The sequence below is a fragment of the Macaca nemestrina genome, chromosome 6 (assembly GCF_043159975.1).
Source record: "Macaca nemestrina isolate mMacNem1 chromosome 6, mMacNem.hap1, whole genome shotgun sequence".
Taxonomy (NCBI): domain Eukaryota; kingdom Metazoa; phylum Chordata; class Mammalia; order Primates; family Cercopithecidae; genus Macaca; species Macaca nemestrina.
The window spans coordinates 119832181-119853395 of record NC_092130.1 but is presented as its reverse complement, the minus strand read 5'-3'; the positions used below and the strand labels follow the sequence as shown (position 1 = coordinate 119853395).

Below are 21215 nucleotides of genomic sequence, written 5' to 3'. Positions count from 1 at the left end.
TTTGTATTTTTGGTAGAGACGGTATTTCACTATGTTGGCCAGGCTGGTCTCCAATTCCTGACCTCAGGTGATCTGCCTGCCTTCGCCTCCCAAAGTGTTGGGATTACAGGCATGAGCCACCACACCCAGCCATTAATCTAATCTTGTGGGAAGTACTTGAAAAACCAAGTGACTGAACATTTAATTTCTGCTATTTTTCTTATTAATTCTGTGATATTTGAGAAACGGTAGCAGAGGTGTTAAACTTAGTTTTATCTCTCTAGTTAGCATACAGAATCTTTGAATCTTTTATTATTTGTTTTTTACCACACCACCTAAATATGCTGGGTACTATATAGGTCAATTCAATGAATATGTAAATAGAGCACTTATAGAGCAAATACGTGAATATAGGGAGCAATATGACGTATCATATATACTAGTGCTGTGGTTTGAATATGTCCCCCAAAGTTTGTGTGTTGGAAGAAAATCCCTAATGCAACAGTTCCAACAGTGGAACCTTTAAGCGGTGATTAGGTCATGTGGGCTCTGAGTTCACAAACAGATTAATGACATTATCTTGGGAGCAGGTTAGTATCATAGGAGTGGGTTCCTGGTAAAAGAATGAGTTCAGTTCCCTTCCTTCCCCCTACTCTCTCTCATGGTCTCTTTGGCCCTTCCACAATGTGGTGATAAGCACGAAGTCCCTCCCTACATGTGGGCCCTTTGACCTTGGACTTCCCAGTCTCCAGAACTATAAGAAATAAATCTCTGTTCTTTTAAAATTACCCAGTCTCAGGTATTCTGTTACAGCAGTATAAAATGAACTAAGACACTAAGCATATTATTGTTAAGTGAATTAAGTGGTGTCAATATATTTCAAAGGGATATAATAAAAATGAATGGGTCAGAAGCTGAAAACGCAATCCCTACTTGTAAATTTGGTAGTCTGCTGTAACTACCAATTATCTCAAAGCATTATGATGTCCAATATATTTGTATCTCTACTACAACACTCAGTGGTACTAAAAAGCAACATAAAAATATTTATATCTGGCAGATGGCTTAATTATACCTGGGGTCACACTCTATAGTGCATTCTTTTTGCTTCGCAAGAATGATGCCCTACAAAATTCAAGAAACAATGGTAGCTTTAATACCAACATAATGCAAAGACTGAAGCTAGTCATGGATTACCAAAAGAGACTGATAAGTATCATACTGATAGAAAGAGATGTAGGTGTTCTATTGCTAGCCTTTTACTTTAAAAATTCAATGGTATTAGTTCCAACCACTAAGTTGGTTTGAGGCCTGCTTGCTGAAAAGCAGTCAGGAAGTGCTAAATATCTTGGCTCCTGGTTTCTCACAGAAGTGTTAACTGCACCAGTTTAGTTGGCTTGACTACTCTGAGGGCAGAATGACTCTGAAAGTTTTTCTTTTCCAACAGTTTTCATCGAGATGCTGAGTGCCTATTCAAACAAATATTCTGGAATCTTTTCAAAACAGTCTCTTCAAAAAATATACAACTCAGCATATTTAACTGAATTATTAGAAACATATGCTTAAAGCTTCATTTGAGAAGAAAAAAATATAAACTATATTTTTAAATTGAACTTTAGTTGGATCTGAAAACACTTTTAAAATTAAACAATACTATACAGAGAATATTCAGAATAAGACTTTTGAAACTTGGGCTTTCTTTTTTTGATCATAGTTCACATGACTGCTCCCTATCAATATTACTTCTCATTTGAAATGTAGTTCAGCTGTGCCACACTGAAAATAAAGAAGTCATATTTATCTTACCTTATACATATTTATGGTCATGCCACAGAAAAAATGCTTTCAATATTAAACAAAATTTACAAAATATTTTAAAATGTGAGTCAAACCTCATATTTTCATTTAATACACATATAAACAGAGAAACCTTATTTCTACCTAATACCTTTTCTAGATTCCACTCCTTAAATTCCTTAAAAATTTTTGGCTTATACATCTGTCTCCACCCTCCTACTGACCAGTTATGCTTCTCTGAAATTTAACAACAATGTCATCACTCTTAAGAAGGTCTGTACCCCAAATGAAGTACAAAACCAGGTGCAACTGAATTCAGTATTTACGGATATGCAGACAACAAAACTATTACAAACCATAGGGAAATTATTATACAAAGTCAAGATAGTGGCCATCCCTAGGGAGGATGGGGTATGTGTTTGGTGAAGGACACATGGAGAACTGCGTTTTGACCTTATGTTGCTTGGATGGGTGTTGGCTTTATTATTCTTTCTTTCTTTCTTTGTTTTTTGAGAGAGCGTTTTACTCTATCGCCTAGGCCAGAGGTCTAGGCCATGGTTTACTGTAGCCTCAACCATCTGGGCTCAAGCAAGTTTCCTGCCTCAGCCTCAGCCTCCCAAGTAGCTCGGACCACAGGCGCACACCACCATGCCTGGCTAATTTAAAAAATTTTAAAAATAGAGGCAGGGTCTTGCCATATTGCCCAGGCTGGTCTCAAACTTCTAGCACAAGCAATCCTCCTGTCTTGGCCTCCCAAAGTGTTGGGATTACAGGCATGAGTCACTGTACCTGGCCTATAAATACTTCTTAAATTGTACATATATGAGGCACTTCTTTGTACATGTGATATATCAAAAATAAACTTTTAAAAATAGATTTTAAGTGGACACATCCTTTCAAAATTTAGTAGAGAGGTTGAGAGAGACTAAAAAATCTTTTGTATCATACAGAAATTTATCGGTTATGTTGTGGCAAACTTAAACAAGCTACCTATTTTTCTTCTACAAGAAACAACTACTCCGAATTTGATGACTTTTTCTATGATGACACATAGTTGTCAATAGTATGCTACATAGGTACACAGCGGATATTAAAAACAACCCCCTCCCACATACTTAATTTATCTCCCTTCAAGATAAAGATAGTATTTTAATTACCTGAGAAAGTAGTTGCTTTAAAAAAAGAACATTCTTTGTATAATAATAAATGTTTAGAAATGTTTCCATTGTTAGATGGTTTTATTGCTGAACATGTCTGTCACCAATAAAAACTCCTATCTGCAATTTCATACACATGGATTCAAAATTTTCTAAGATTTAAGAACTTCCAAATGAAGAATTTAAATGGTCTTTGAACCTGTCATTAAACATGACAGAAAAATCAAAGTAATAATTATAATTCTAAAGCAAATTGCACTACCAGTATCTTGGTATTTACTCCATGTATTAATACATGCAAGTATTAATACTAATATTTTAATTGAAAAGTGTGCAGAAGTATAACAATGTTTAGAAATCAGTGAAATTAAATACTCAACATATTTCAAATGTGGAAATTTACAAACATTATAAAGTATCAAATAAAACAATATATAAAAACATAAACATTAAAAAATAAAAACATAAACATTAAACAGTTAGGATTCTAACATAAAGTATTCAAAATGACTGTATGCAATGCTTCTTTGCCCTTTGTAAACTTCCACCCAGTGTGCCTTTCAAAATGACACCTCTCAAGTAATCATTCCAGAAAGACTTCAGGACCTTCCTAAAGTGTTTAGTACTCTTCCAATGGAGATTTCAGAGCAGCTAGGCAGCTCCTCCAATCTGTCCAGAAGCTACTGAATTATAGGTCTTTGCTTGCTTGTTTGTTTTGAGATAGGGTCTCATTGTGTCACCCAGGCTGGAGTACAGGGGTGCACTGATAGCTTGCAGCAGCAATAGGAGGCTCAAGTGATCCTCTTGCCTCAGCCTCCCAAGAAGCTAGGACTACAGGTGTGCACCACCATGCTCAGCTAATTTAAAAAAAAAAAAAAATATATATATATATATACATATATATATTTGGTAGAGATTGGGCTCTTCTTATGTTGCCCAGGCTGGTCTCAACTGATCCTACTGCCTCTGCCTCCCGAAATGCTGGAATTACAGGTGTGAGTCAACATGCCTGGCCAAGAATTGTTCCATCTGTCAACTCTTCTCCTTCCCCCAACAGAGACTTGCCACCTTCTGAGGGGTCCCTCTAAATCAATACTTTTTTTTTTCTTGTGTGTGTGTGTATGTGTGGGTGTATTGTGTTGGGAGGGAGGGTAGTGGCTGGAACAACTGAGTGGTAAAGTAGAGCTAGAAGGGTGTCAGAAACGAAGGGGAAGGCAGAAAAGTAGAAAAGAAGAGCTTAGGGGACAGGCTAGAGAGAAAAACTCAGACTAGACAGAAAACCACAAAAGGTGAACGAGGTTACTGGTTTTTTTCTTTTTTAGACAGAATCTTGCTCTATCTTGCCCAGGATGGAGAGCAGTGGCACAATCTCGGCTCACTGCAGCCTCTACCTCCCGGGTTTAAGCAATTCTCCTGTCTCAGTCTCCCGAGTAGCTGGGACTACAGGCATGTGCCACCACACCCAGCTAATTTTGTATTTTTAGTAGAGACAAAGTTTCACTATGTTGGCCAAGCTGGTCTCAAGCTCCTGACCTCAGGTGTGCCACCCGCCTTGGCCTCCCAAAGTGCTGGGATTATAGGCGTGAGCCACCGTGCCCAGCCAATTACTGGTTGTTTCTAAATTAACAGTATTAAACCAATGAAAACACTAGTATTTTCAGCTTAAAAATAGCATGGAATACTAAATATACAAACTAGTACTGCAATCACTAAATGTAAGAATTGAATATTATGGAGGATGAAAATTCATCATGCAAATTTCAACAGAAAACATCACATGTAATTGTTGGATGAGACTGAAATGAACTTTGGTTCTTCCTTTTTTTTTTTGAGACAGGGTCTTGCTCTGTCACCCAGGTTGGAGTGCAGTGGCGGTGTGGTCATTGGCTATTACCTTGAACTTCTGGGCTCAAGTGATCCTCCTGCCTCAGCCTCCCAAGTAGCAAGTAGCTGGGACTACAGGCATGTGCCACCATGCCTGATTAAGTTTTTTTTTATTTTTTGTAGAGATGAGGTCTTGCTATATTGCCCAGGTTGATCTTAACTCCTGGCCTCAAGTAATCCTCCTACCCTAGCCTCCCAAAATGTTGAGATTACAGGCATGAGCCACTGTGCCTGGCCTGGAATAAACTTTGAATCAGTTTAAATTACTGTGTGACAAAGTATTAAATAATAAAGACAATGTTAAAGTGAAAACAAAAAATTGTCTATACTGCCAATAAATCAAATTTCAAGTTAATTTTATCAAGATTGATTATATCTTTCTAATAATTAAAAATTTCTATGTTTTATAGAGTATATAATATGTAACTATAGAAGTACATGTACATAATTTGCAAATGAATATGTGCATGCACACACACATATGCAGTCTCATTTTTTTAAGATTGTTATTTTTTTTAACCAAGTGGCAGAGCGAAAAAGCTTTTGAAAAAAGCAAATGTTTTGTTTTGTTTTTCGAGATGGAGTCTTGCTCTGTCGCCCAAGCTGGAGTGCAGTGGCGCGATCCTGGCTCACTGCAAGCTCCGCCTCCTGGGTTCACGCCATTCTCCTGCCCCAGCCTCCCGAGTAGCTGGGACTACAGGCGCCCGCCACTGCGCCCGGCTCATTTTTTGTATTTTTAGTAGAGACGGGGTTTCACTGTGGTCTCGATCTCCTGACCTTGTGATCCGCCCGCCTCGGCCTCCCAAAGTGCTGGGATTACAGGCGTGAGCCACCGCGCCCGGCCAAAAAAAAAAGCAAATGTTAATAAACACTTGGTTGAAGATTATGAGTTCTCTGTTTTAGAATTCCAAACTGTTACTTAGTTGAAAGTAAACAACTTCATCAACAACATATAGACAAAGAACTTGACCTGAAAATTAATTCTCAGGCCCATATATTTTATTATAGATTCTGCTGAAAATAAATTTCAAAATTCTTTTCAATGCAATTTATGTTTTTTTTTTTTTTAATTTTTTTTTATTTTTTTGAGACGGAGTCTCGCTCTGTAGCCCAGGCTGCAGTGCAGTGGCCGGATCTCAGCTCACTGCAAGCTCCGCCTCCCGGGTTCACGCCATTCTCCTGCCTCAGCCTCCCGAGTAGCTGGGACTACAGGTGCCCGCCACCTCGCCCGGCTAGTTTTTTGTATTTTTTAGTAGAGACAGGGTTTCACCGTGTTAGCCAAGATGGTTTCGATCTCCTGACCTCGTGATCCGCCCGTCTCGGCCTCCCAAAGTGCTGGGATTACAGGCTTGAGCCACCGCGCCCAGCCAACATTTTTTTTTTTTTTTTTTTTGAGATGGAGTCTCGCTCCATCACCCAGGCTGGAGTGCAGTGGCGCGATCTCGGCTCACTGCAAGCTCCGCCTCCTGGGTTCACGCCATTCTCCTGCCTCAGTCTCTCGCGTAGCTGGGACTACAGGCGCCCGCCACTGCGCCCGGCTAATTTTTTGTATTTTTTAGTAGAGATGGGGTTTCACTGTGTTAGCCAGGATGGTTTCAATCTCCTGACCTCATGATCTACCCGTCTCAGTCTCCCGAAGTGCTGGGATTACAGGCGTGAGCCACCGCGCCCGGCCTGCAATTTATGTTCTTAAATTTTGGTTTTAAAAAACTCCAATAATTTTTAAAAATTCTACTGTGCTAAGAATCTCTTATTTTTATGTCTACAAAATGATCAGTAAAAGAAATGCAAGTTTTGAGTTTTTTGTTTTGTTTGTTTTTTTTTTTAAGTAGCAACACTGGAATGAGGCTTAAATAATTATATAAACAACAGAAACATTTTAACCAAGTTAAGATGCTTCCATTTTTCTCTAGGTTGATGTAAACAATAACACCACCACCACCACCACAACCACTCCATTCCATCTTCTATCTAGAAAGAGCAGTTCCAAATGGGAAATGGTGAGTGACATTCCACAAAGGAAAATTAGGAATGTGGAAAAAATTCCCAAGTGAGAAAGTTTTCCAAGCAGCTTCTCCTTTTATCCACTTTATTAGGATGTCAAAATAACTCACAAATTGTCTCAATCTACTTAAGTGCAATAAGTTAAGAGTATTATTAACTTAATATTTTGAAATAAAGAGCATGTCTTAATTATAAATAAAGAGTAACTGCAATGCCATGCCAGTTATTACTCTCCTTATACAAACCCACCAGAACAATTTCTGGAAAATTAGTAAAATTTTTAGTTTCATAACCCAATTCCCCACGGGAGAAATAAAAGTGGGGAATAAGAAAAATGCTAGGTTAGCATTTTAACTAAAATTTCCTATCCTTAAAAACTAGAAAGACAATGAAAGAAGGCAAAGGTTTCACTATATATATATATATAGAGAGAGAGAGAGAGAGAGAGAGAGAGACAGTTTTAAAACTGTACATGGATGTGATTCAAACAAAACACGTCTACTCTTTAAACAGATCATCAAAGAAAAACAGACTCTTTCTTGTTCCTTTCCCATATCTTAATGCTATAGGTTTGAATGTGTTCCCTCCAAAATTCAGGCATTGCCAATGTGATGATGTTAAGAGGTGGGGCCTTTAGGAGGTGATTAGGCTGGGAGGGTTCCTCCCTAGTTAAGGCCCTTACAAAAGAGGCTTAGCATAGCATTTGGCTAGCTTATTCTTCAGCTCTTCTGCCATGGATGACACAGCAACAAGGCCTGTGTCAGATCAAATGCCAGTGCCTTGATCTCAGACTTCTCAGCCTCCAGAATTGTGAGAAATAAATTTCTGTTCTTTATAAATTACCCAGTCTCAAGTATTCCTTACAGCAGCACCAAATGGACTAAGGCACTTAAGGAAAGGATTCTATGCATCAAGCCTTAGAAATCCTCATCATGGCTCTCAAGAAAAGTAAACAGACAAAGAGAAATTCTGCTTTACCACTGGAAAGACACTATCAACAAATGGTTTACACAAACTGGTCATTCAAAAGATGATGGCTGTATTTTCAATCCAGATGGCAAGTATTGTAGTAGCCTGATCAGAATCTATTGCTAGTCGCATTCTGCAGATCAATCCCAGAATAACAGAACAGATAAAGGCAAGAGCTCAAAGTGAAACCTGCCCTGCCAACTGGCTCCTATCAACTAATTTTTATCTATAGGAAAGTTTTACAACTAAATATGAGATATTTTAGGAAAAAAAGAAAAAAGTAGTGCTAGAAAGTATATGCTGAAATAAGAACTTTCACACATTGCTAGTAGAAGCATAAGTTGGCACAATCTTTCTAGAAAGCAATTTGCTATATGTATTATGAACCTTAATTGTGTTCATACCCTTCGTTATAATAGTTATAACTTTGAGACTCTATTAGAAAGAAATCAAAATATGATATAAAATTATGTAGAAAGTTGCTAATCACAGCATTTAATTAAAAATGTAAATATCTTAATATTAAAACACTGTTAAATTATGTATATTTAAATTTAAGATGATATTTAGAAAGAATTCCTAATATGGAAGAGTGTTTGTAAAACAAATTTCTTCTTCGGCATTTCAGTGAGTCTTAAGGACAATTTTTACCATACAACTTTTTTTTTTTTTTTTTTTTTTTGAGACGGAGTCTCGCTCTGTCGCCCAGGTTGGAGTGCAGTGGCCGGATCTCAGCTCACTGCAAGCTCCACCTCCCAGGTTTACGCCATTCTCCTGCCTCAGCCTCCTGAGTAGCTGGGACTACAGGCGCCCGCCACCTCGCCCGGCTAGTTTTTTGTATTTTTAGTAGAGACGGGGTTTCACCGTGTTAGCCAGGATGGTCTCGATCTCCTGACCTCGTGATCCGCCCGTCTCGGCCTCCCAAAGTGCTGGGATTACAGGCTTGAGCCACTGCGCCCGGCCTACCATACAACTTTTTACTGCTGTTTGAAAGCCAGTACTTTCCCCTATCATTCTTAGCTTCAATCTCAGCCCTATGGTTTATGGCAGTTAAAATCTTTGGATGACCTTGCCAAAGGACTGCAGGTTTGCTTCAGGGTTTAGGAGAGGCTAGGGACTGTTTTGCTGTTTTGTTGTCCAAAGAGCCATATTGATCAGAACATTTTTATTAGAGTTGTGTGGGTAGACTGAAATTAAGGTGCCTGACCTTTTTATTAACTTCCCCAGAAACAAGGCAAGAGGTATCCCTATGGGTGTCACAGCAGTACGAAGTACAAGTCCCTATGGTTGCTGACATTAGAGTCCTTCTGTGCAGACCAGGGGTTGGTACACTATGGCCTGATAAAAAAAATCCAAGCCCATGTCCTGTTTTCATAAATGTCCTGTTTTCGTAAATAAAATTTTTACTGGAACACAGGCAGGCCCATGCACTTACGTTTCGACTATGGCTACTTCCACTCCACAGTGGCAAAGTTGAGTCCATATGCCTACAAAGCCTAAAGTATTTACTAATGTGTCCTTTATAGAAAAAAATTTGCCAACTCTTGTCCTAGACCATCTTAAGGCCCCCTTAAGGACACAGATCTGGAAGAGAGCCTTCTACTCTCCTCCTTGATGGGCAAAGGAGATGACTGACGGAGGAACCTACATGCCCTTAACAGATCCATGCCAGGGAGCACCTGAATAGGTTTTTCCTTTAGTAATATTTGTAACCAGATGTCCCTAGGTCTCATTCAGCTTAATCCCTTGCAAAATCTACCTCTCACATTTAAAAACAAAAGCCAAACAAACAAACCTCAACCTCAGCCAAAACAACTACAATAAATGTTCTTGCACAGGGCAGCACCTGCACAGAAACCTTCCCAAGGCACCTGGTCATCAATATTACATATGGACTCATTCCACTCCTGGTACAACCAGAACCTATAACACAGTCACTCACAGGAGTATGATCCGCAGGATTCTTGGTAATGCTAGTACAGGATGTGTTCAATTCATGTTTTTCCTAATGAAAAATGAGTTCTAAATATATACATATATAGACTGGGTGTGGTGGCTCACGCTTGTGATCCCAACATGAGGACTGATTGAGGCCGGGAGTTCAAGACCAGCTTGGGGAACACAGCAAGGCCCTTTCTCAAAAAAAAAATAGTAAAAGCAGCCAGGCATGCCTCCAGGGAGGCTGAGGCAGGAGGACTGCTTGAGCCCAGGAGTTCAAAGTGACAAGGTGCTATGATCGTGCCATTGTACTCCAGCATGGGCAATAAAGGGAGGCCATGCCTCAAAAACAAACAAACGTGTGTGTGTTTATACATATAAAATCAAGTATTTATCACCCCTTATTTTTCGCTAGGTATCCACCTCTCCCACTGGAGGGTGGAGCTGTGTTTGAGTAAAGTGTCTGGCAAACAGAAGGAACATAATGAATGTTTGTTGACAAAAGAATAGAAGAAGGAAGGAAGGCAGGCAGAAGAGGAAAAGAGGGAGGGAGGGAGGGAAGAAAAATGGCAGGGAGGTGGGGAAGAAGAGAAGAGAGGGAAGGAGGCTGGCAGACAGACAACTAGGGAATAACTGGCAGAAGTAACGATAGCATGTAATATAAATTTAAAATGAAAAGGCAGCACGATAAATTATATATACTATGTGATCTCATCTAAAAACATCATAGAAAAGAAGGCTAGGAGTAAATACAGTAAATATACCAAAAGATTTTTTGGTTTGTTTTACAGATGAGTTCTCATGATGTTGCCCAGGTTGGAGTGCAGTGGCTATTCACAGGCATGATCATAGTGCACTGTGGCCTCAAACTCCTCGGCTCAAGGAATCCTCTTGCTTTAGCCTCCTGAGTAGTTGAGACTACCAAGGTAATTTAAACAAGGTTTTAAGAAAATGAGTTTTTCATTTTGTATATACCATTTTTATCCTAAGTTATAGGAATGCCTTATTTTCGGAATAACTTTGTTCTCATTAGAAATGTAGCACATTGTCTACATTTAAGATAATCAAGAAGTTATTGAAGAAAATAAAATCACCTATCAGAAATAACCACTGTTAACATTTTAGTGCATTTTCTAGACACATATATGTGCACACATGTATGAAATTAGTTTCATTTGCTTTCAAACTTCTCATAAAGTAGAATAATACAATATATATTTTTCTGTCTGGCTTCTTTTGCCAGCATTATCTTTGTGGCATTCACCCATATTCTGAATGTAGCTATAGTCTGTTCATGTTCATAGCTGTATAACATTCCATTATATAAAAACACAACAATTTACTTATCCATTCCTGAGGGATATCTGGGTTTCTTTGGAGCTCTTATAAATCAATTCTAATTTATATTCTCTTACATGTCCCTTACAAAGGGACCTTTGTGCAATGTGCATACATTTTTACTGATTATAAACTTGGTGTATACTCAATGGTAGCAGATAATTACAAACTCATTTCCAAAATGACTCAACTGATACTTACTCTAGTACTATATGAGCATTCCCATTGTTCCACATTCTAGTTAACACTCATTATTGTCACTGATTTCTTAATCTGGGTACTGTAATTACAGAATTTCTATTTGATTCTTCAAAAAAAATTTTTTTCCACAAATTTACTTTTTTTCATATTTATTTCTAGTCACTGCCAAATTCTCTGTCTTATTTTAATTTCCTTGAACATGTTAAAGACAGTGCTTTAAAAGTCTGTTCCTGATAACTCCATTATCTGGATCACCTGTGAGTCTCTTTCTATTGTGTATTGAGTCTCTTAATTTCCAATCATCTTGTCCTGGTTTCTCTTATGCTTGGCAAGTTTTTAGCAAGTTCCTGACATTCTATATAAAAAAACTGTACGAATGACTTGAAACCTAAGATATTTTCTTTAGAAAGAGTTTATATTGGCTTTGGAAAGTCAGTTTGAGACAGGAGCAATCCTAGATCACCTTAACCCAGTTTAGGGAATTGAGATGAGATGAAGTTGGCCTTTGGTTCCTGAAAGAAGGTCATTCTATTTCAAATTCACTCACATTTCTAGGCTATAGCCCTTTGGGCTTCCAACCTAAAGTTTATTTGAAGTCTGTCTTAGTGGGCCCTGGAATCCAAATTTTCTTCCTCTAGCCCTGTAGGCTGGCAAAGGCTCTGGTTTTTGTTGTTGTTGTTGTTTTGTTTGTTTGCTTTTCTGAGATGGAGTCTCGCTCTGTCACCCAGGCTGGAGTGCAGTGGTGAGATCTCAGCTCACTGCAGTCTCTACCTCCGAGGTTCAAGCAATTCTCCTGCCTCAGCCTCCTGAGTAGCTGGGATTACAGGTGCCTGCCACCACGCCCAGCTAAGTTTTGTATTTTTAGTAGAGACAGGGTTTCACCATGTTGGCCAGACTGGTCTCGAACTCCTGACCTCAGATGAGTCACCTGCCTCAGCCTCCCAAGGTGCTGGGATTACAGATGTGAGCCACCACGCCTGGCCAAAGGCTCTATTTTAAGCCTCTCAGCTAATAAACTGGAATTGGCAGATATTCTTGAGGAAACGCTAGGCTCTCCTTTCTGGCTTTGTCTTCTTCCTGATTTAGACCTTGGTATTCTACATTGTCTTATTAGTTGTCGTATGTCTTCAAGCATATTTTTAAAAACATTTTGTCAGCTTTTCTAGTTATTCTCAATAACTTGGTCAGCCCAGATTCCTTAATCTGTCATTCACAGATTGATGACTGTACAGCCATCACCATAATCCATTTTAGAACATTTTTACCATCCCAAAAGAAGTCCCAGACTCCATTTTCCCCTTTCCCCAGTCCCTGGAAACTATTAATCTGCTTTCTGTTTCTATGACTTTACCGAATTTAGAAAGTTTATATAAATGGAATCATACAATATGTAGTCTTGTGTGGCTTCTTTCACACAGCATAATGTCTTCAGGTTGATACATATTGTTGTTTATCAGTTGATGGACATTTGAGTTGTTTCCACTTTGACCATTATGAATGTTAGGAACATTTGTTTACAAGTATTTGTGTAGACATATGTTTTTAATTCTCTGGAAAGATACCCAGAAGTAGAATTGCTAGGTCATATGATAGCTCTGTATTTAACATTCTGAGGAGCTATCAAACTGTTTTCAAAAATGGCTGTACCATTTTTTTTTTTTTTTTAAGTTCAGGGGTACACGTGCAGGATGTGCCTATGTACATAGGCAAACATGTGTGATGGGGGTTTGTTGTACAGATTATTTCATCACCCACGCATTAAGCCTAGTATCCATCAGCTATTTTTCCTGATCCTCTCCCTCCTCCCACCCTCCACCCTCCCATAAGCCCCAGTGTGTGTTGTTCCCCTCTATGTGTCCATGTGTTCTTAATATTTAGCTCCCACTTGTAAGTGAGTACATGTGGTATTTGGTTTTCTCTTCCTCTGTCAGTTTGCTAAGGGTAACAGCCTCTAGCTTCATCCATGTCCCTGCAAAGGACATGATCTCATTCTTTTTTATGGCTGCATAGCGTTGAATGGTATGTATGTATCACATTTTCCTTATCCAGTCTATCATTGATGGGCTTTTTGGTTGATTCCATGTCTTTGCTATTGTAAATAGTGTTGCAGTGAATGTATGTGTACACGTATCTTTATAATATAACTATATTCCGTTGGGTATATACCCAGTAATGGGATTGCTGGGTCGAATGGTATTTCTGTCTTCAGGTCTTTGAGGAATCGCCACACTATCTTCCGTAATGGCTCAACTAATTTACACTCCCACCAACAATGTATAAGCCTTCCTTTTTCTCCAGAACCTCACTGGCATCTGTTCCTTTTACCTTTTTAATAATAACCATTCTGAGTGGTGTGAGATGGTATCTCATTGTGGTTTTGATTTGCATTTCTCTAATGATTAGTGATGTTGAACTTTTTTTATATGCTTGTTGGCTGCATATATGTCTTCTTTTCAGAAGTGTCTGCCTATTCATTTCTTTGCCCACTTTTTAATGGGGTTGTTTTTTCTTGTAAATTTGTTTAAGTTCCTTATAGTTGCTGGCTATTAGACCTTTGTCAGATATATAGTTTTCTTCCACTCTGTAGGTTGTCTGTTTACTCTATTGATAGTTTCTTTTGCTGTGCAGAAGCTCTAGTTTCATTAGGTCCCATTTGTCAATTTTTGCTTTTTGGCAATTTTTTTGGCATCTTTGTCATGAAATCTTTGCCTGTGCCTATGTCCTGAAAGGTACTACCTAGGTTGTCCTCCAGGGTTTTTATAGTTTTAGGTTTTATATTTAAGTCTTTAATCCATCTTAATTTTTGTATATGGTTAAGGAAAGGGTCCAGTTTCAATTTTCTGTAAATGGCTACTCAGTTATCCCAGCACCATTTATTCAATAGGGAATATTTCCCCATTGCTTGTTTTTGTCAGGTTTGTTGAAGATCAGATAGTTGTAGGTGTACGGTCTTATTTCTGGGTTCTCTATCCTGTTCCATTGGTCTATGTGTCTGTTCTTATATCAGTACCATGCTGTTTTAGTTACTGTACTCCTATAATATAATTTGAAGTTGGATTGCATGATGCCTCCAGCTTTGTTTTTTGTTTTTTGCTTAAGACTGCCTTGGTTATTCGGGCTCTTTTTTGGCTCCATATGTATTTTTTAAAGTTTTTTCTAGTTCTGTGAAGAATGTCAATGATAGTTTAATGGAAATAGCATTGAATCCATAAATTGCTTTGGGCAGTATGACCATTTTAATGATATTGGTTCTTCCTATCTATGAGCATGGAATGCTTTTCCATTTGTGTCATCTCTGATTTCTTTAAGCAGTGGTTTGTAGTTCTCCTTGTAGAGATCTTTCACTTCCCTTGTTAGCTGTATTCCTAGGTATTTTATTTTATTTTATTATTTTGAGATGGAGTCTCACTGTCGCCCAGGCTGGAGTGCAGTGGCATGATCTTGGCTCACTGCAACCTCCACCTCTTGGGTTCAAGTGATTCTCCTGCCTCAGCCTCTTGAGTAGCTGGGACTAGAGGTGCGTGCCACCATGTCCGGCTAATTTTTTATATTTTTAGCAGAGACGATGTTTCACTATGTTAGCCAGGATGGTCTCAATCTCCTGACCTTGTGATCTGCCCGCCTTGGCTTCCCACAGTGCTGGGATTACAGGCGTGAGCCACTGCACCGGCTGGTATTGTATTTTTTTGTAGCAACTGTGAATGGGAGTTCATTCGAGATTTGGCTCTTGGCTTGACTGTTGTTGGTGTATAGGAATACTAGCAATTTTTGCACATTGATATTGTATCCTGAGACTTTGTTGAAGTTGCTTATCAGCTTAAGAAGCTTTTGGGCTGAGATGATAGGGTTTTTTAGATATAGGATCATGTCATCTGCAAACAGGGATAGTTTGACTTCCTCTCTTCCTATTTGAATGACCTTTATTTCTTTCTCTTGCCTGATTGCTCTGGCCAGAACTTCCATACCATGTTGAATAGGAGTAGTGAGGGAGGGCATCCTTGTCTTTGTACCATGTTTCAATCCCACCAGCAATGTATGAATGAGGGTATGATCTCTTTTTTTTTTTTTTTTTTTTTTTTGAGACAGAGTCTCTCTCTATTGCCCAGGCTGGAGTGCAGTGACCTGATCTTAGCTCACTGCAAGCTCTGCCTCCCAGGTTCATGCCATTCTCCTGCCTCAGCCTCCTGAGTAGCTGGGACTACAGGCGCCCGCCACCACGCCCGGCTAATTTTTTTGTATTTTTAGTAGAGACGGGGTTTCACCGTGTTAGCCAGGATAGTCTCGATCTCCTGACCTCGTGATCTGCCTGCCTCTGCCTCCCAAAGTGCTGGGATTACAGGTGTGAGCCACCATGCCCGGCCCGAGGGCATGACCTCTTTAAGCAATTATTTTTAATACCCCATTTACTAGCCTTAATAAAATAGAAAATACATAACTACCTAGAGGCATAATTATTAAAAAATAAAAATAACTCCTACTATAATATAAAACAGAAACAAATGAAAGTAACATAATGAAATTGTATTTTAATATGTAAATTCCCAGGCATAGCTACAGTCAAAGACATAATAAAGAAGACCAATGCTTGCCTCTATTTGAAATTAATAAGACAATTTAAGAGAAGTAAAACTAGAAGCCATTCTGTATATGAAGTATAGGTAAATAAAAAAGCAGAAGTTTTGATAGACATAAATAAAAACTACTGTTATTTTAAAAAGCTAGTGTTAGAATAAGTAATATCAGGTCAGATCTGTATACAGTAAACAAGGATAAAAATAACCTTAGTTGAAGTAGTGATAATATACCAAGATAAACTATAAACTACTGAAGTAGAAAAAATATGGAAGCATGATGTTCTTGCAAATGAAGCAGGCCTTTTTATAAGTATAGCACCAAAACAATTCCCAATATTATTTTATAGAAAACATATCTCCTAACTTAAAATGTTGAGGCATTCATTTATCTTCTAATACTTAAGAGAACTTGGAAAAAGTATCTTGTGACAAGGGAAGAGAGAACAGATTGAAAGAAGAAATACTAAAAGAAGGCATAGAAAAGTAATAGACTTCAGGAACAATTTCAGAATGAGACTAAAAAAAATATCAGGCAAACCAAAGATGCATAATCTCCATGTGTAATTTTTACACAAATTCCTTATATTTGGCCTATAGTCAGTCACTGAGCTGTAACAAGACCCTTGCTTTTCATGTGCCTCCATCAATTCAATAATATTAGGTTTTAAGTCTGTTTGTTAAAAGAAGTTTCAAATCTCTTGTTATATACTTGCAATTGGTTTCTCTGCTTTTACAGTATGATTATACTATTGCACTAAAACATTTTTGACTAAATATATATGTGTTACAATATTGGATGTGTTACAATATTGAGCAAACAGAGAACAATGCTAGCCCAACCCTTCATATTATTTCCTCCAAAAAACCCACACTTTTGATTTGGCCCTAAAGAGTACCAGTCAAACCCAATGAGGGTCCCTCTTTCTTCAGGCTTCTCTAATACAGTCCCCAACTTACAGCAGTTCAACTTAAGATTTTTTTACTTTATGATGGTTTTATCTGGGTATTAAATGCATTTTCAACTTAGGATATTTTGGCTTACGATGGGTTTATCAGGAACACCCCAAAATAAGTGGAGGAGCATCATAATAATAAGGAGAGAAGGAGAAAAGATGATAAAGCAAGACCAGCTTCCAGGCAAGTAAACAAATAGTAAAATCAATTAGAACAGAATGATCTAGGAAAGAAAGAAGCCACTTAGGCAAGCAGTTATGGATACAAAAGGGCAATTAAGTAAACAAAACTATCTGAAAAGAGAGGAAGAAAGAAAAATATATAAGGACAATGAATATGAAGGGAAAAAAGGATTCTAATGGGACTAGGAAGAAGATCCCAGTCTAACAAAGTTTGTATTTAGATTTTTTTTTTTTTGGTAGAGATTTGCTAAGTTTTGCATAGGTCTCGCTATGTTGCCCAGGCTGGTCTCAAACTTCTGGCCTCAAGCAATCCACCTGCCTCAGCCTCCCAATGTGCTGGGATTACAGGTGTAAGCCACTGTGTCTTGCCTGTATTTAGATTTAAGGCATCCCTGACTCTAAGGTCAGGATTTGCTAAACACTCTTCAAGTGTTTAGACAGTTCCTTTGAGGAAAAGTAACAGTGGAAAGTTGGAGAGAAGAGAGGGGGGCCCAAGTGTGAGAGAATGGAAGGGAAAGAGGATGGAGAAGGGTATAAAAGTAATACAACTAGCAAGTTGGCCATCAGCACTAGCCACTGATGAATGACCAAGGTCCTAGTCTATCTGTTTAACACTGATGTCAAGTTCCTCAAAATATAATTTATGCGGCTCTAGAAACCACCCCTCCTGGGAAAACTACTTTTCTGTCTTTTGTTGAACATCTGTATAATCCCAGCTATGAAACCACCAAGCCTCAATTACTTCCAATCACTGTCACTGGGCCAGCATCTATCTACCCTTACCTATTAATAGATAAACTCTTCACTTTGCCTTAGTAAATATCCTTTTACTAGATGTACTAGATTCCCCAAAGGAACTGTCTTTTTGTTAAGTGCTAAGAGGACAATCTGAGATGTGGAGTTAGAGATGTCTTAAATCTAAATATAAACTTGTTAGACTGGGTCTTATTTCCAATCCCATCAGAATCCTTTTATTCTCTCAAATTCTTTGTCCTTATATATTTTTCCTTCTTCCTCTCTCCTAAGACCTCAATTACCAAAAAGAGTCAATTTAGGCTGCTCTACATTGACAGTATTAGTGACAGGTGAGACAGAAAGACCAATTTACAGATGTACACACTAGAAGACATTCTAAAAAAGAGTGCCGCAGCATACCTAGGTTGTTTGAAGGGCAGTAGGGATGCTGCCTGTATCCACTGGCTTATCAGAACACCTGAAATGTTCTCAGTTAGAAAAATCTTGAAACTTTTGGTTAGGATTTCATATTTACCGGATTCTCCATGTTAAAATGCAAATAGCCATGGAAATGTAATAGACTAGGTCTCTGATACATCCAATTGTTTTCCATTACAACACCAAGCTGACAACAGAACCCTGGCAGGAATAGGACAGATAAGTATTGGTGAATAAGGGCCAGAAGAAAAATATGGTTTACAAAGAATTGCCTAAGGGGTTAAGTCTGAGTGAATTCCTGCCCTGGGTAATACTGGGCATAAAGAGAAGGATATGAAATCCCTAGGCCCTGGGGAAAATGGAAGAAGAGGAAACAGAGATAGAGAAGACTGAAAAACAGGAGAAGCTCAAAAACAAATTAACTATTTCACAATCTGTGTGTAGGCTAACTGGATGGTCAACTTCCCCAGGGCATAGTCTGAGAGCAGCAGCAATCCTGAATATGCAGCAATATCAAGCAATACTGAAAATCAGGTTCTATCTTTGGCTACCAGAAAGTCTGGGAAAAACAGGAAAATAACCTCTTAGACTGGTGCTTGCTAATGGAATGTAGCACATATATCAGGATAGGAGACTTCTAAACCTTTCTGTCCCTCCACTCACATTCCTTATTCCACCCCAAACCAGGGGGAAAATTGGTGGGGGAGGGGAGGTATGCAGAATAAAAAGTAGGCCTGCATAGTTTGAAAAAGACCCCAAATGATTTGACATATATTGTTCCTCTGTAACAACAAGCTTCTTCCTCCACGTAAGTTTAGTTACACCCCAGTTCCACTAAAAGGATAAGCAGAACCATCATACTTTCAGTCCAAAGCAGTTATTAAAATTATGTGATTTTATTGCCACCTAGTGGAAGAGATATAAAACCACAAGCTAAACTGAGGATAAGTAATCTAAATATATACTTGACATACTCTGACAGCCAAAGACAGTTTCTCAAAGTATGGTAGTATGTAAAACGATTGTAAGTAGCATAAGAATAAAGGGTATTTAAACTAGTTCGTATTTAATGCAATGTGTATTAGAAAAAAAGCATAAACAACACTTCAAATCCATCGTTTTATAAATCTGTGTTGAGGCTAAATTAACCCTAATTTTAAAAAGTAGATTTTTGAAGAAACATTCACTTATATCATACAGGTACTACTGAAGATATTGCCAAAGTCATAAGGTAACTCTAAAATGACTACAGTTTTGGAAAGTTGTCCTAATCTGGTTCTTCAAATGGAAGATAATTTTCCCTCAGTGTAGATGAGTTTTATTTATATATGTAACGTGAAGTAATCCATATTTTAACAAAAATAACAATGTTTTAAGGTGCTCACATTTTTTTTTCATTAGTTTGTTTTCCTAAACAAATTATTCCACAAGCAAATTAGCATTTAGTACTGCTAAGTCTCTGTATTTGCCTTTCTTAAAACATGCTTACCTAGGTAGTTATGCCATGATTGTAAATAGCTGATTCCCTCTCATTTCAACAAGTTTCATTATAGAAAATATATTGCCATTTAATCTACCCAGTCGAACAAATTTACGGAGAACTGTTTGAACTCCTGCCAACTTACTGTAATGGAATGCACTTTAATGACTTATGTTCTGTTGTCACAGTGGTCAGTTATTTATCATAGAACTTAGAAGTTTCAAGAAAACCCTGAGCATTCAAGTCAGCATTCATTAGTGCTTATATTTACTGACATTGGAATATATAAGAATCGAAATTTTTATTTCATTATCTTTTCCGATGGCCACTATAAATGACAATGATAAATTTCTCATGTGATAAATTTCACATTTCCACCTCTAGTTGCAAGAAACACTGAAAAATTAAGTATGTGGGAATGAAAATAGGATTATCAAGATTAGCTTAAACCAACCATCTTTCATCTCTTGGATGAAGACCCATTGTGACTCAAAAAAATAAGGATTCTGTTGACATTAACGAATAGGTAGGGTTGCTGAACAATTATTGAGTGTCTACCTTACAGTATCTGCCACACCATCCCGCCTAAAGCACTCAGTTTCCCTCTGAGGGGGCAACCATCTTACAGTTTCCTATTTACTACTCAAAATTTCATTTATACATATTATATTAATTTATTTTTACCCAAATGGTGGCATGCTATACATACTGCTCTCTACTTCAGTTTTTCACTTAACAAAATATGTTGAAGACTTGTTCCATTTTGACATGTAATAAAGCCACCTCCTTCTTTTTAATAGAGGAAAAATATTCCATTGTATAAATGTGCCACAACTTATTTATCCAATCCTGTAAGAAAAGAAATTTTGATTGCTTTTAATCTTTACTATTATGAAAAATACTGCATTATACTACCTTGTGCACATATCATTTTTGACAAAGTGAATTAATGCTTAGAAGTGAAATTACTGATCCATATAAACTTTGGAATAGGCTGCTGGCATTTTAGGGGGAAAATCACATTAAATTTATGGATGAAAATTTGAAGACTATGACATCTTCAGAGTCTTCCCAATGAGAGCAGAATATGCCTCATTTTATTATTTTTATTATATCATATTTTACTGATTCTAATATACACATTTAAACACTTCTAAGTAAGGATGAATCTCATAATCTAGAACACCTTTTCATCACTGCCAGAGTCAGGCGTGGTGACTCACACCTGTAATCCGAACACTTTGGGAGGCTAAGGTGGGAGGCTTGCTTGAGCCCATGAGTTCAAGACCAGCCCAGTCAATGAAGTGAGATGCCATGTCCGCAAAAAATAAATGTAAAAATTAGCCTGGTGCAGTGGTGTGCGCCTGTAGTCCCAGCTACTTGGGAAGCTGAGATGGACAAATTGCTTGAGCCCAGGAGTTCAAGACCACCCCGGTAACATAGCAAGACCCCTTCTCTACAAAATAAAATTTCTTTTTTTCTTTTTTTTTTTTGAGACGGAGTCTCGCTCTGCCGCCCAGGCTGGAGTACAGTGGCCGGATCTCAGCTCACTGCAAGCTCCGCCTCCCGGGTTTAGGCCATTCTC

The 21215-nt window shown here is 38.1% G+C and overlaps 1 protein-coding gene across 9 annotated transcripts in view; it reads right to left on the bottom strand.

Annotated features, from left to right (window-relative positions):
- LOC105499392 (solute carrier family 38 member 9) overlaps positions 1-21215 on the bottom strand; it is an 87320-nt gene that overhangs the window by 50044 nt on the left and 16061 nt on the right. For 2 of the 9 annotated variants that reach the window (XM_011771940.2, XM_071098919.1), the window contains exon 2: positions 19640-20479. The exons of the other annotated variants lie outside the window; for them this stretch is intronic. The gene's annotated coding sequence lies outside the window, so the exon portion shown is untranslated. The remainder of the gene's footprint in view (positions 1-19639; positions 20480-21215) is intronic. 9 annotated transcript variants of the gene reach the window in all.